General features: G+C 46.8%; 1 long non-coding RNA gene across 1 annotated transcript; it reads left to right on the top strand.

Moving 5' to 3' along the window:
* Positions 1-6,844: 6,844 nt before the first annotated feature.
* LOC123105544 (uncharacterized) lies at positions 6,845-15,587 on the top strand. The gene is made up of 2 exons (XR_006450924.1): positions 6,845-7,366; positions 7,464-15,587. It is a non-coding gene; the product is annotated as an uncharacterized lncRNA (long non-coding RNA).
* The last annotated feature ends 644 nt before the right edge of the window (positions 15,588-16,231 follow it).

Below are 16,231 nucleotides of genomic sequence, written 5' to 3'. Positions count from 1 at the left end.
GGCTACTTGAACATTGAGCATCTAGATCTATGAGGATAGATCAAAACGCTAAATCATACTTTCAAATGAGCACATACGCTGACATGATCTTGAAGGTGTTCAAGATGGATCAGTCAAAGAAGGAGTTCTTGCCTGAGTTGTAAGGTATGAAGTTAAGACTTAAAGCTCGACCACGGCAGAAGAAAGAGAAAGGACGAATGTCGTCCCCTATGCTTTTGTCATAGGCTCTATACGGTATGCCATGCTAAGCACCGCACCTGATGTGTGCCTTGCCACATGTCTGGCAAGAGGGTACAAAGTTGATCCAGGAGTGGATCACTAGATAGCGGTCAAAATTGTCCTTGGAGTAATAAGGACATGTTTCTCGATTATGGAGGTGATAAAGAGTTCGGCGTAAAGGGTTACATCGATGCAAGCTTTAACACCTATCCGAATGACTCTGAGTAGCAAACCGGATACGTATAGTGGAGCAACCATTTGGAATAGCTCCAAGTGGAGCATGGAAGCAACATTTATAATATGACCTAGAGATTTGCAAAGTACATACGGATCTGAATGTTGCAGACCCGTTGACTAAAACTCTCTCACAAGCAAAACATGATCAAACCTAGAACTCATTGAGTCTTAATCACATGATGGTGTGAACTAGTTTAGTGACACTAGTAAACTCTTGGATGTTGGTCACATGGCGATGTGACCTATGAGTGTTAATCACATGGCAATGTGAACTAGATTATTGACTCTAGTGCAAGTGGGAGACTGTTGGAAATATGCCCTAGAGGCAATAATAAATTGATTATTATTATGTTTCCTTGTTCATGATAATCGTTTATTATCCATGCTAGAATTGTATTGATAGGAAACTCAGTTACATGTGTGGATACATAGACAACACCATGTCCCTAGTAAGCCTCTAGTTGACTAGCTCGTTGATCAATAGATGGTTACGGTTTCCTGACCATGGACATTGGATGTCGTTGATAACGGGATCACATCATTAGGAGAATGATGTGATGGACAAGACCCAATCCTAAGCATAGCACAAGATCGTGTAGTTCGCATGCTAAAGCTTTTCTAATGTCAAGTATCATTTCCTTAGACCATGAGATTGTGCAACTCCCGGATACCGTAGGAATACTTTGGGTGTGCCAAACGTCACAACGTAACTGGGTGGCTATAAAGGTACACTACAGGTATCTCCGAAAGTGTCTGTTGGGTTGGCACGAATCGAGACTGGGATTTGTCACTCCGTGTGATGGAGAGGTATCTCTGGGCCCACTCGGTAGGACATCATCATAATGTGCACAAATGTGATCAAGGAGTTGATCACGGGATGATGTGTTATGGAACGAGTAAAGAGACTTGCCGGTAACGAGATTGAACAAGGTATCGGGATACCGATGATCGAATCTCGGGCAAGTACAATACCGCTAGACGAAGGGAATTGTATACGGGATTGATCGAATCCTCGACATCGTGGTTCATCCGATGAGATCATCGTGGAACATGTAGGAACCAACATGGGTATCCAGATCCCATTGTTGGTTATTGACCGGAGAACGTCTCGGTCATGTCTGCATGGTTCCCGAACCCGTAGGGTCTACACACTTAAGGTTCGATGACGCTAGGGTTATAGGGAATAGATATACGTGGTTACCGAATGTTGTTCGGAGTCCCGGATGAGATCCCGGACGTCACGAGGAGTTCCAGAATGGTCCGGAGGTAAAGATTTATATATGGGAAGTCCTGTTTTGGTTGCCGGAAAAGTTTCGGGGTTTATCGGTAACGTATCGGGACCACCGGGAGGGTCCCGGGGGTCCACCAAGTGGGGCCACTAGCCCCGGAGGGATGCATGGGCCAAGTGTGGGAGGGGACCAGCCCCAGGTGGGCTGGTGCGCCCCCCACCAAGGCCCAAGGCGCAAGGGAGAGGGAAGGGGGGCAAACCCTAGGGCAGATGGGCCCTAAGGCCCACCCCAGGTGCGCCTCCCCTCTCTCCCCCCTTGGCCGCCCCCCTTAGATGGGATCTAGGCTGGCCGCCACCCCTAGGGGTGGAAACCCTAGGTGGGGCACAGCCCCTCCCCTTCCCCTATATATACTTGAGGTTTGGGCTGCCCAACACACACGAGTTCCTCTCCTTCTTGGCGCAGCCCTACCCCTCTTCCTCCTCATCTCTTGCGATGCTTGGCGAAGCCCTGCTGGAGTACCACACTCCTCCACCACCACCACGCCATTGTGCTGCTGCTGGATGGAGTCTTCCTCAACCTCTCCCTCTCTCCTTGCTGGATCAAGGCATGGGAGACGTCACCGGGTTGTACGTGTGTTGAACGCGGATGTGCCATCCGTTCGGCACTAGGATCTCTGGTGATTTGGATCACGACGAGTACGACTCCTTCAACCCCGTTCTCTTGAACGCTTCCGCTTAGCGATCTACAAGGGTATGTAGATGCACTCTCCTTCCCCTCGTTGCTGGTTTCTCCATAGATAGATCTTGGTAACACGTAGGAAAATTTTGAATTTCTGCTACGTTACCCAACAGGCCCCGCCGGCTGCCGGTCCTCAGGCTGGCCCCACCGCTCGGGGGCTCTGTCGGGGGCTGGTTACTATGGCCCCGCCCTTAGTGGCGAGGGCTTCGTCTTGGCAAGCATGGCTACAGTGCCGCCACCGGGCGGCTTGTCACTGTAGCCTTACCTCGTCTTATCTCCTTAATGGGGAGCCTCCTTCGAGGGACTGGACTGGCCGGTTACTAGGAATCGGCCGTACCCCAGGCCGACTGGGGGTGGCCCGGCTGCCTTCGGGTGTCTCCATGACGGATGGGACCCGCCGCCCACGGGTCGTACTGACGGCTCGCCGTGGGTGACATCATGGTCAATATGGCAACAGTGCCGCGCCGAATGGGTGATGGCCGCCCGTACGGCGTACTGTGGCCAGGCGTGCTCCGGGATTCGAGGGTGGCAGGTTTCACTGTAGCCACGCCCCGTCTCATCGCCGTTATGTGGGTGCAGATTTTGAGGGCACGATCTGGGCCACCTGCTAAGGGGGGGGGGGCTTCTTGGAGTCGGCCTTCTTGTGGCCGGCTTCGTGGAGCCGGCCCTCTCGGGGCTTTCTTCTTGGAGTTTTTTAGGCCTAGGCCGCCTTCGCACAGCCGGCCTGAGGGGCAGTCCGCTGGAGAAAGGCAACCCCATGTCTTGGAAGCTTGAAGGCTCGATTGGCCTATAATTTTTCTGAAGTGCCAGGGGGGACCGGCTAGGCTACCCATGGTCATTTACTCCATCATTTTTACATTTTAAACTTTAGATTTGAATTAATTTAAATCTAATTTATATAAACTGAAAGATACACAAATTATATATGAATTTGGGGCAGAATTTTCCATAGATAATGTATATCGGGCTTGTTTTTACTTTTGAGTATGTTAAAATGTAACCTCATGTACTTTTGCATATAGGTCATTGTACTTAGTAAACTAGTAATTTGTACCTGAGCACATTAGATTATTATGTTTTTTACAATTCGTATCAAATCACGGTAGCACAATGAATTTCTATATGAAGAATGCATTTGAAAAAAAATAGTTCTATTCCAAAAAGAAATGTTATTGACGTGTTTGTAAAATCTTTTATTTTTTCAAATTCAAACTTAAAATATAGATAAAATTAGTTTGATGTTATAATTTTCAACTTTCCAAACTATCAACGTTTTCTTATGAAAACTATTTCATTTGTGTGTTCTCGACCGCATAATGCTTTAAATAAATTAATGAACCATTAAAGAAAATTAAAATAAAATGTAAATCTAAAACTAAATTTCCTTCTGGTTGTTTGAATATTTCTCTCAAGTGAACAACAATATTGCCATGCGTGATATTTTTTCTACAATGTACTAATTTTTTGAGAAAAATAAAAATGCTTCTATGCATGCATTCAACATTACTCATGCGAGAAGCAAAGTGCTATTTCAGTGATATAGGCTACTAACCTCTTGGCACACACTCGATTAGAGCTTATAGCCTACACTTCTAACAGGGCCCAGTTCATAACATTAAGCTAGCTCCTATGGGGAAACATGCGGGGCGGGTCGAGCCAGAGGGAATCTAGTGGTGGGTTGGGTCCAGACTGTGTTCGGGGATGTTCCTATGGGCAGACCTATCGCAACCAGGTGGAAGAGTCCACTGCTCAAAGCCCGTCCGGCGAAAGTCAAAGGGGTAGATCGTCGGGTCAACGAGGCTAGGGTTTAGTCCGGTCAGGTGGCCTTCGGGGTGTAGCTATGCCACCATATCATCACACGAGTCCTCATGCATGTCTGAAAGTAATGTGGCATGCGTAGACACCTTTATTGGGGCTCGGGGTGTGGCCCCTCCATGGACGGCAGTGCCGCCGTCACTTCGAGTGGGGGACGTGCGTGTCGGGTAGAAGCGGTGGTAATCCATTGGTGGGTTGGGTCCAGACCTTGTTCTGGGATGTTCCTATGGGCTGACCTACCACAACCAGGTGGAAGAGTCCACTGGTCCAAGCCCGTCCTATGAAAGTCAAGGGCTAGATAATCAGGTCAACTGGTCTAGGGTTAGGTCGACTGGGAGGCTTGGGGGGCAGCAATGCCACCGAAACACCTCACCAGGTCCTGATGCATGTCTGAAAGTGATGTGGCATGCGAAGATGCATGTCTTGGGCTTCAGGGTGTGGCCCCCCTCCACGGACGGCAGTGCGGCCGTCGCTTCGAGGGGGGAATCGTGCGCTTCGGGTCAAGCCGGAGCGAATCTAGTGGCGGGTTGGGTCCAGATCGTCTTCGGGGATGTTCCTATGGGCTAACCTATGGCAAGTAGGTGGAAGAGTCCACTGGTCAAAGCCCGTCCGGCGATAGTCAAAGGGCTAGATCTCCTGGTCAATGGGGATTCGAGGTGGCCTTCCGGGTGTAGCTATGCCATCGAAACATTGCACGGGTCCTGATGCATGTGTGAAAGTCATGTGGCATGCATAGATGCCCATCTGGGGCTCCTGGGTGTGGCCCCCCTCCACGGACAGCGGTGCTGCCGTCACATGGAGGGGGGAATCATGCGGGTCCAGTAGAACCGGAGGGAATCTAGCGGTGGGTTGGGTCCATACCGTGTTAGGGGATGTTCCTATGGGCTGACCTATCACTACCAGGTAGAAGAGTCCACTGGTTAAAGCCCCATCCGGCGATAGTCAAAGGGCTAGATCTCCTAGTCAACGGGGATTCAGGGTGGCCTTCCGGGTGTAGCTATGCCACCGAAACATCGCATAGGTCCTGATGCATGTGTGAAAGTGATGTGGCATGTGTAGAGATGCCTGTCTTGGGGCTCCGGGGTTAGGCCCCCCTCCACAGACGGCAGTGCCACCGTCACTTGGAGGGGGGAATCGCACAGGTCCGGTAGAACCGGAGGGAATCTATTGGTGGGTTGGGTCCATACCATGTGCGGGGATGCTCTTACGGGCTGACCTATCGCAACCAGGTGGAAGAGTCAACTGTTCAAAGCCGGCTCGGCGAAAGTCAAAGGGATAGATCTCCTGATCAACAGGGCTTCATGGTGGCCTTTCGGGTGTAGCTATGCCACTGAAACACCGCATCGGGTCCTGATGCATGTGTGGAAGTGATGTGGCATGCGTAGACGCTTGTCTTGGGGCTCCGGGGTTTGACCCCCCCCTCCAAAAATGGCACTGCTGCCGTCACTTGAACGGGGAAACATGCGGGTCGGGTCGAACCGAAGGGAATCTAGTGGTGGGTTGGGTCCAGACCGTGTTCGGCGATGTTCCTATGGGCTGGTCAAATCCTGTCCGGTGAAAGTCAAACAGCTAGATCTCCTAAACAATGAGGCTTCGCGGTGGCCTTCCGGGTGTAGCTGTGCCACCAAAACACCGCATCGGGTCTTGATGCATGTGTGAAAGTGAAGTGGCATGCGCAGACGCCCGTCTTGGGGCTCCAGGGTGTGGCCCCCCTCCACGGACGGCAACGCCGCCGTCACTTGGATGAGGGGAAACATGCGAGTCGGGTCGAGCCGGAGGGAATCTAGTGATGGGTTGGGTCCAGACCGTGTTTGGGGATGTTCCTATGGGCTGACGTATCGCAACCAGGTGGAAGAGTCCACCGGTTAAAGCCCGTACGACGAAAGTCAAAGGGCTAGATGTCCTGATCAACGGGGCTTCGTGGTGGCCTTCCGGGTGTAGCTATGCAATCGAAACACCGCATCAGGTCCTCATGCATGTGTGAAAGTGTTGTGGCATGCGTAGACACCCTTCTTGGGACTGCGAGGTGTGCCCCCCTCCACGGACGGCAGCGTCGCCGTCACTTGGATGAGGGGAAACACCTGGCACGTGGCTTCAGAGTTTGAACCCCTTCACGGACGGCTCTGCCGTCGGCACTTGGAGGGGGTGGGAACAGCCACGTTGGATCGATCCAGAGAGAATCTTGTGGTGAGGAACGCCGCATGTGCCATCATCGAGGGCGACGAGGCAAGCCAGAGAGATGGTCTGTGTGACCATCAGACAACCAATCTACTGTAACAATCATAGCCATCCTTCTTCCACCCAAGTATGTCCATGTGACTATCTCACAACCCACCAATACATGACTTCCCGGGTTTAGCTTCGGGTGGCGTGACCCGCCGCTCCTCCTCCACTAAGCAATGATTTCGATTCGGAAGAGCTGTGCAACATGCATCTCGCATGGAGGGATTCACCACTCGTGACCACCACTGCTCACCCGCGACCCTAGGGTTTTGGGCGTCGGCTATCCGGCAACCACCGGCTTCGTGGTTAAGTGTTAACCGGAATAAGAGGTTAAAGAAAAAAAAGAAAACGAAAGGAAAAAACACAATTGTAAGAGGTTACTTGTCATTGGTGGAAACACTTATGCCTTGGATTGATGACATGACGCACATCCATCCATCCATCTACCTCTCCATCCCACATCCATCCATCCACCTAAAGAAAAGAAAAAAACCCACCCAATCCATCCATCTCTCTCTCACTTCTCCCTCGTTATCTCTCTCAGCTCTCCTTCCCGATCCCCTCTGTCTCCGCCGCCGGCGCCGCCGCTCGATTCCGGCCACTGCTGGCATGCTTCGCCACCGTACTTGCCACCTACAGCTCCCCCTCGAGCTGATCTACCTTCTCCACCCGCTCGATTTGCTTATCCTTCCTCTCGCGCGCGCGAGTCCCCCTCTCCCTACGCGACTCCATGCCGCCGCCGCCCACGCCGGCGGGTTCCGGCGATTTCCACCAGGGCGCAACAGGCTTCCGCGCTCCCCTCTCACCGGGCCTTCATCCAGTATGGCCAGATCCGCCGGGCGTGGCCCCTACCCTCACCCACGGCTAGGGATTTGGCGGCTCCAACGTCGGCGTGGCTCAAGTAGGTACACCCTCTCCATCCTCGCCGGGATCCGCAGCAACTGCCAGCCCAACCTCCCCTCCTCACCCTACCTCACCTTCTTTTTCAATCCCTTGCTGCAGGTCACCCATCACGCGGACGGGTCGAAGCGCTGGATCTCGGGACAGGGCGGCGCGGAGGCCTTCCTCCCATAGGATTCCGAGCTCGACGATCCTAGCGGCTGCCGTCCTTGCCCCGCTCGAGGAGGAGGGCCGCACCTAGCAGGCCACCAATGGCCTGTTCTGCTCCTCGTCTTCCTCCACTGCTGTCACACCCCACAAGCAGATCGGGGGAATTTCAGACAAGGGATTCGATCTAGGGTTCTAACTTGCTCGTATTAACTCGAATATGCTAAAGTATATTCCTCACAGAGGGAGGTTTAGGTATACATTGTTTGGATATTTCTGGGAATCGAATGAATGGCTACAAGCGCACAGTGCTGGCTGTTATATAGCCTCGACAACAGCAGTGACCGGCAACCTGCTGAAACGGTACAGGGAACGGGCGAGCGATCCTTTCTACTTGACGCTTGACAGCCGACCAATAACTGAACTTCTTCTGCACCTGACAATGCCCCCTCGAGAAAATGAACTTGTCCTCAAGGAGTCTCAATTCTCAACGTCCTTGGCGCCAACTCTCAACTGTTTGCTTGAAGAAAGACGGAAATGTGTATTTGATGAAATCTGCATCTTCCCACGAGGAATCCTCCGGAGGTAGGTTCGCCCATTGGACCAACCATTGCACCACGGGCAGGTTGTTTCTCGGAATTTGGCACATTTGCAAAACCAGTGCCGGTTCCTGCTTGATATTGCCCTCTTCTGTTACCAATGGTAAATCAGCGCAAGGAACAACCTGAGGACCAATATGGCGCTTTAACTGACTGACATGGAAAACTGGGTGGATCTTCGCTCCCTCAGGCAATATGAGATGATAGGCCACATTTCCCACCTTGTGTAGCACCCTAAATGGTCCATAAAATTTGCTTTGGAGTTTAATGTGTGTTTTAACTCCAAAAGCATTCAGAAGATAAGGTTGCATCTTCAAATATACCATGTCGCCTTCCTGAAAAGATCTTTCCCTGCGTTTGCGGTCAGCAAACTTTTTCATCCTCTCCTGAGCACGCTGCAAGTTTTCCTTCAGAACACCCAACAGTTGCTGTCTGTCTGTTAACAGTTCTTTAGTTTCATTGTTGTGAATGACATATTCACTGAGTTGTGGAGGAGGATACCCATAAAGAGCCTCAAATGGGGTCTTCTTCAGAGAAGAATGAAATGAACTATTGTACCAATATTCAGCCATTGGTAAATGTTGCACCCACTTGGTTGGATGAGCAGAAGTAAGACACCTGAGATAGTTTTCAATGCATTGGTTAACCCTCTCGGTTTGGCCATCTGATTGTGGATGATAAGCTGAACTGTATCTCAAGTCAACTTTCAGTGCTGCAAAAATATCCTTCCATAGCTGACTAGTGAAATTTTTGTCTCTGTCAGATACTATGGCAATAGGAGGGCCATGCAGTTTAATGATATTGTCAATGAATACTTGAGCCACTGTCTTCACAGTAAAAGGATGTGACAGAGTAAGGAAGTGTGCAAACTTTGTGAGCCTGTCAACAACCACAAAAATCACTTCCTTCCCTTGTGACTTTGGAAGTCCTTCTATGAAATCCATACTCAGATGAGTCCATGCCATATCAGGAATATGCAGAGGGTTAAGTAGCCCAGGATAATGGCAGGTTTCCCCCTTATTTTTCTGACAAACATGGCATTCTGTCACCCATTTTTCTACATCAGATTTGAGGCCAGGCCAATAGAAAATTTTCTTTATCCTTTCATAAGAAGCTTTTCTGCCTGAATGCCCTCCCAAAGCCGATGAATGTAAGGCTTGTATGATTTTGGATTTGAGTTCTACATCATTTCCAATGTAGATTTTGCCCTTGTGCCTTATGAGACTATTATGCAGAGAATCATGTTGGTATGTATGATTAGGAGCTAGCAGCAGTTTTTCCAGTAACTCTTTGCCTTTTGCATCCTTTTGATAAGATTTTTCCACTTCTTTTGTCCATTTTGGTGTGATCAAAGAAATTGCATTTAACTGATCTTTCCTGGATAGTGCATCAACTACTGTGTTGTCCTTTCCTTTTTTGTATTCCAACTAAAAGTCAAACTCCAGTAATTTCAACATCAGCTTGTGTTGAATTCCAGTATGTAATTTCTGGTCAGTCATGAACTTTAAACTTTGATGGTCTGTTCTAATGATCAGTTTGTGTCCTACCAAGTAGTGTCTCCACCTTTTTAAAGCTTCTACTATAGCCAAAGCTTCCTTCTCATATGTGGACAATGCAGCATTTCTTGGGCACAAGGAGGAACTGTAGTAAGCAATAGCTCTGCCATTCTGCATCATTACTGCTCCCAATCCCACACTAGATGCATCAGTCTCAATGACGTATGGCAAAGAGAAATCAGGTAAAGCTAAAACTGGTGCAGTAATAAGTGCATTTTTTCAGAGCTTGGAAAGCCTTATCTTGTGTTACTGTCCACTGAAAACTGTCTTTCTTCAAGAGATCATGCAAGGGTCTTGCAATTGGTCCAAATTTTTTAACAAATCTTCTATAATACCCACAAAGACCCAAAAATCCTCTCAATTGATATACAGTTGTAGGGGTTTTCCAGTCAGCTACAGCCACAATCTTAGCAGGATCAGTAGCAACACCCTCACCAGAAATTATATGACCCAGATATTCCACTTGGTTAACTGCAAAGAGGCACTTGGAGAGTTTCACATATAATTTCTCCTTGCTGAGCACAATTAGTATAGTTTCACATGTTGAACATGTTCTTCCAGAGTTTTGCTGAAAATCAAGATATCATCAAAGAATACCAACACAAAAACCCTGAGATAAGGGGCTAGAATGCTGTTCATGAGGGCTTGAAATGTGCCTGGGGCATTTGCAAGGCCAAAAGGCATTACCAAATATTCAAAATGCCCAAAATGAGTTATGAATGCAGTTTTATGGATATCCTTTTCATTCATCCTGATTTGGTGGTATCCAGACCTTAAATCAAGCTTGGTAAAGTATTTGGCTCCTTGCAGTTCATCCAGAAAATCTTCTATACCAGGTATAGGGAATTTGTTTTTAATAGTGAGAGCATTGAGGTTTCTGAAATCCTGGCACAATCTCCAAGAATTATCCTTTTTAGCAACTAAAATAGCTGGTGCGGCATATGGACTATGGCTTTCTCTGATGATTCTGTTGGACAGCAGCTTTTGCACTTGATGTTCCATTTCATGTCTATGTCTGTGAGGGATTCTGTAAGGTCTGGAAGAGGGGGGAATTGCACCTGGTTGTAGAGGGATTTCATGATCAAAAGCTCTCACTGGTGGCAGTCCTTCTAGTTCAGCAAAGACATCCTGAAATTTCTGTAACAATTCTTGCATAGGAACAGGCAGTTCAGTGTTGCTCAACAACTTGTATTTGTTTTCCTCTGCATTTTGTTTCAACATATCTATCTCATTTTCTTTTACAATGTTGAACTTAGAAGCACTGTTCCTTGTGTCAGATTTGTTCTCAACACTACTGTTTTCTTGCCCTGTTTCCACACTGACAGTGTTAGAAACATTCTCCCTTGTAGCAGGTGTTATAGTATCAGATACTGCAGTTTTCTGATGTTTTTCCCTTAGAGTATTGATCAGGAATAAAGCATATCCTGGTGCACCTTTAAGGAGGAGCTTGTTCATCTCTTTCTCATCCACCTCAGTTGCATTTTCCATAACATCACAAGCAGGAATTGTGACAGGTAGTACCCTATCTTTGTGAACAGTAATTGTTCTTTGGATGTGATCAAAAGATGTGGGGCTATGCTTAGCTAACCAGTCACAACCCAAAACCACATCATGACCAGGAATTTCCAATATTCTAAATGTCTGAAGGAACTTCTGTTTGGCTGTAGTGAAATAAGTTTTTGGAATATAAGCTCCAGACCACAATTTTCCTCCACCTGCAACTGCCACTGATCTGCTTTTGTCTTTCAAAATTGTGCAATTTGTTTTGAGGGCAAACTGCAAGTTCATGAAAGTGGAGTTACTTCCTGAATCAATCAAGGCCACAACCTGTTTTCCTCCCACCTGAATTAATATGGACATGGTGTTAACACTGTCAGGGTCCATAGCTTGTGCAGATATTTTCATGCATTTCTCCTGAGCCTCCTCACTTTCTTCTGCTTCATGTTCTGACCCAGTATCCTGTTCCTCCCCTGGTTCTGTTGGTTCTTCTCCTGTCAACATGTTGATCACAGGAGCTTGTTTGCATTTATGCCCATGGAACCAATTATCACCACATCTCCAGCATTTACCCGGCTCTCTGGCTTTTTGTACTACTGCAGGTAATTTCTGCTCAGGCAGTTTAGTTTCAAACCCAGGAGTTTTGAAAGAGTTGTAAGGATTTTTCTGGTAACTGTTTGGAAACGAATTCTTTTTGGGGATTAAGGCCTGCTCTATATCCACAACTAACCAATAAGCTTCAGTCAGAGAAGGGGGCCTCAATGGTCTGAGTTGGAATTTGATATGAGGTTTCATTCCATTTACAAAACATTTGATGAACCACTCTTCAGACAGTGAAGGGTTTTCTTCTTGCATTTCTGCCATCAGGGACTCAAAACTTATCTGTGTACTCAGAAATGGACAGGTTTCCTTGTTTGAATGCAGTAAACCTATCAGTTAGATCATAGGAGCTTGTGGGAGAAAATCTTTTGAGTACCTCTTCACAGAATTGTGGCCATGTAGGATGTTTCTTCAGTAGACCTGACCTCCTTAACCAAACATCAGCTCTGTCAGTGAAGTAGAGTTGTGCAAGGGACACTTTATATTCATTTGGAGCTCCAGACATTTGGAAGTATTTTTCAGCCTGTCTGATCCATCCTCCAGGATTATCACCATCAAACCTTGGGAAATCCATTCTAGGACCCTTGGTAATGTTCTTTAGGAACTGTGTTCTCATTTCCTTCTCATAATTCCTGTAGTATTCCTCCCAGAATACATTTGTTTTAGTTTGATTTGGCTGAGGAATGAATGTTGTTCTAGCAGTTTTCATTTGGGCAGTAGGGCTTGCATTTTCTGATGGGATCAAATGTGGGTTTGCTCTGTTGAACCCAGGAGGAACTTATTTCTGTCCAATTTGTATAGGAGGCAATCTAGAAGCACTAAATAGTGTATACTGTCTTGTTTTTTCCTGTTCCAACAGTAAACGCTTCCTTAATTCCTCTGTGAGTAGCCTTTGCCCCTGTTCGACTGATTCCATGGGATTTTCAATGGTTGTCTGAACAATGGGGGGTGGATCTGTTCTTCCCCCTTGTTGCTCTGTAACTCTGGCTGTTGGTTGAGCAGAGGAACTTGCTCCTTGAGCACCCAAATTCTTCAGAACATCAGTAATTGTGGTTAACTGATCACTGAGGGCAAAAACTGCTTTCTGAACTGTTGAGAGTACAATATTCATGTCATCCTGCTTGGCATTTGTGAGACACACCTCTTTCCTTAACAGATCAACCTCTTCCCGAAGCCCAGTAGTATCCTCTCGATTTGTCAGCACGTCTTCCTTGAGCTGAAGAAGTTCAGCGAGCTCAGACTCGTCGATGCTTGGCTTCGAACGCCCCATGATCACGCTAACGGAGAGTAATTTTACCACCGCAACAACGGCAACCCGAACCGCTTACGGATCCTGCCGCCGCCAAAATTTACGCCACCGAACAGCACCACTCGTGCGCGTACCTGGAATTTCACTACCGAGACGAGGTGTCTCAGCAACCAGTACCGCCCTCCGAGCTGCCGACGAACAAAACACCGCCGCCTGCACCGCCAATTCCCCGTCCCACACCCGTGAACACCGCCGCCGTCACCAACCAAGGGTGGGAAGGGAGGGAAGAAAAAAAAATTAGCACGAATACGCGCGATCGCACCGCCGAGGAAATCGATGGCTCATGATACCAATTGTCACACCCCACAAGCAGATCGGGGAAATTTCAGACAAGGGATTCGATCTAGGGTTCTAACTTGCTCGTATTAACTCGAATATGCTAAAGTATATTCCTCACAGAGGGAGGTTTAGGTATACATTGTTTGGATATTTCTGGGAATCGAATGAATGGCTACAAGCGCATAGCGCTGGCTGTTATATAGCCTCGACAACAGCTAAACGATAACAGTGACCGGCAACCTGCTGAAACGGTGCAGGGAACGGGCGAGCGAAGCGAGCCGTCGGATCCTTTCTACTTGACGCTTGACAGCCGACCGATAACTGAACTTCTTCTGCACCTGACAACTGCCTGAACCACCACGCCTTCAACAGCGGGCTGCTGCAGCATCGACCGGTGATCCTTCCTTCCTCGAGTCTTTGCTTGCAGTTAGCCTTTTAGGGCCAATCAAATGCAATGTGCTAGTTTAGTTTGCCACAGTTTGGTGACACTCCAATCTGAACATGTCCTTGTAGCTTGGAGTGCTTTGGGTTTCAGTTAACTCGTGGGTACTTGTATAGAACAGAAAAAAGAAGAAGAGATCAATTCGGTTTCAGAGAGAGAGAGACGTGGATGGTTCAGTCATTTATATATACATGTATTATTGGGCTGCAGCATGAATGAATATGCCATGTTCAGCTTCAAGAATTTATGAATCGAACTATTTGGTGAGCTTTAATTAAAAGGAAGATTTTACGAGCTCTAGACAGTAGCAATAACTAAAAATCAATTTGGCCTGCATCTATCCTATATTCTAGAAACCGAGGGTTAGCTAGGTTTGATACGTTTATTCATAGAAAATGAGAGTAATTCAGTATATGTTTTCCTCTTTTCATTTCAGAGTGATGGTAAATTCTTAATGTTCTTCCGTTTTGGCTTATTCAGAGAACATAGCTAGATTCTTGTCTTGTGCCTTACTGAAACCCATTTGAGGCAATTAACCTCTTAAACTTGTTGTTTCTAATTACTTATAGATATGCATGTATGGTCTCTCAAACTTTTTGCTACTAATTACTGAATAAGTACTTTTATTTGTAGTCCTTGGCAATGCTTGTGAATCTTCTGCCACGCGAGACTTTTTCTTCATATTAAAGTAATATGCCCCTCGGAGAGATGAAATTTATATCAAACGATTCTAATTATTTACAAATAATGAACTGTTTCCACATTTGTTCATTACAATAATTATTCTAGTTATATGCCCCCCGGAGAGATGAAAGGTTAAAAGCTACTCCATCCGTCCCATAATGTAGGACGTTTTTTGACAGTAGACTAGTGTCAAAAAACATCTTATATTATGGGACAGAGGGAGTACTGTATAAACAAGGGATGGATGCCTCTGTATTGTCTTGCCTTTTTACCTTTAGGACAGGGCCAGGAGTAGTAGTAGTACTATAGTAAATAACTATTTGCTCCCTTATGTTATTATCAAAAGAACCCATAATTACTGTAAACTGATTTGCTTGCACTCTAGGAGTCAAAAGTCAAAAGCATTTTAGATAAAATCTTCCAAATCAGATTCCTTTTTTCTTGGCATGTGTCTCTCATATGATGCTTTCACACTGTTATTTCGATTGTTACGTGTTTGGATTGCATGCCTTAGGTGATCTTGTTTCCAATCTTTGGTATGAAGCTAGCTAAGCACGCGCTTCTATTATTTCTAAAGACTAGTGTGTAAGCAGTCAACACAATTTACATGTAAATATTTTGAGATATGGTATCATTTCTAGCAGCATGTGATTCACTTGCCAAAAAAGTACCGTACTCACATATGGAATATTTGAAAATTGAAAACAAGCAAACAAAATGCAGCTTATGATAGTCTATTGTAATTGAGACTTGTTTAACTTTTGTAGGAAGCAAACAAAAGGACGACACTCACAAGGAACGAAGAAGCCAGCTATCCTTGTCAACTTGATGTTTTAGCTTTCATTTTGTACAACTCATCTCCCATACTTACATCTTTTAGTTGTCCATTTGTGAACCTGATGTATGGTGTCTTGGTGGTTATGTTTCTAACAAACTAAAGTGCATATATGTGATATAATTAGTTAATGGAATAAAAGCTGATTGGTGCACATAATGTGAACCTGATATATGGTGTCTTGGTGACCGTGTGAACTTGTCGTGCTCGTGTTGGATATGACTGAACTTTGTTTGGACTATATGATGGATTTGATGTTATATAAATTTTGAAATTAATGATGATCCTGTTATGTAAGTGGCTACATAGGCCTTGTAGCTATTTTAATTTACAGGGCAGAATCAAGAGCAACAATTTTTTTTACCTATGCTCGAGGACTATGCCTACTTTTATGTTGGACCTGTGATGATGTTTATCATGTTGGACTTGTGATGATTATCTTATCTATTCTGTTGTGATGATGATGATGATGATGATGATGATGCTGTTATTTGAATTGAAAAGCAACAAAAATAGGGAAAAAAAGAAAATAATGCATAACTAGGCCGACGGCATAACCGTCGGCATAGTGCCCTTGTGTTACCAGCAGCCGGCACGTGGCAATAGCGGGGAAGTCTGGTGCGGAGCTATGCCGACGGTTAGGCCGTCGGCATAGTTTTGGGGCTACGCCGACGGCCTAACCGTCGGCCTAACTGACACGTGGCAGCACCTTGGTAGTTGTGGCACGGAGCTACGCCGATGGTTAGGCCGTCGGCATAGCCCCAAAACTATGCCGACGGCCTAACCGTCGACGTAGCTTCGTGCCATGGCTTCTCAGGTGCTGCCACGTGTCGGCGTATGATTGGCACAGTTTTAACGGCAGCGTCGTTGACGGCCGTCAGGTGGAGAACGTTGTCGACGGTGGATGTATGCCGACGGTTGT

This window comes from Triticum aestivum, chromosome 5A (assembly GCF_018294505.1).
Source record: "Triticum aestivum cultivar Chinese Spring chromosome 5A, IWGSC CS RefSeq v2.1, whole genome shotgun sequence".
NCBI lineage: Eukaryota > Viridiplantae > Streptophyta > Magnoliopsida > Poales > Poaceae > Triticum > Triticum aestivum.
This window is presented reverse-complemented; position numbering and strand designations above follow the sequence as displayed.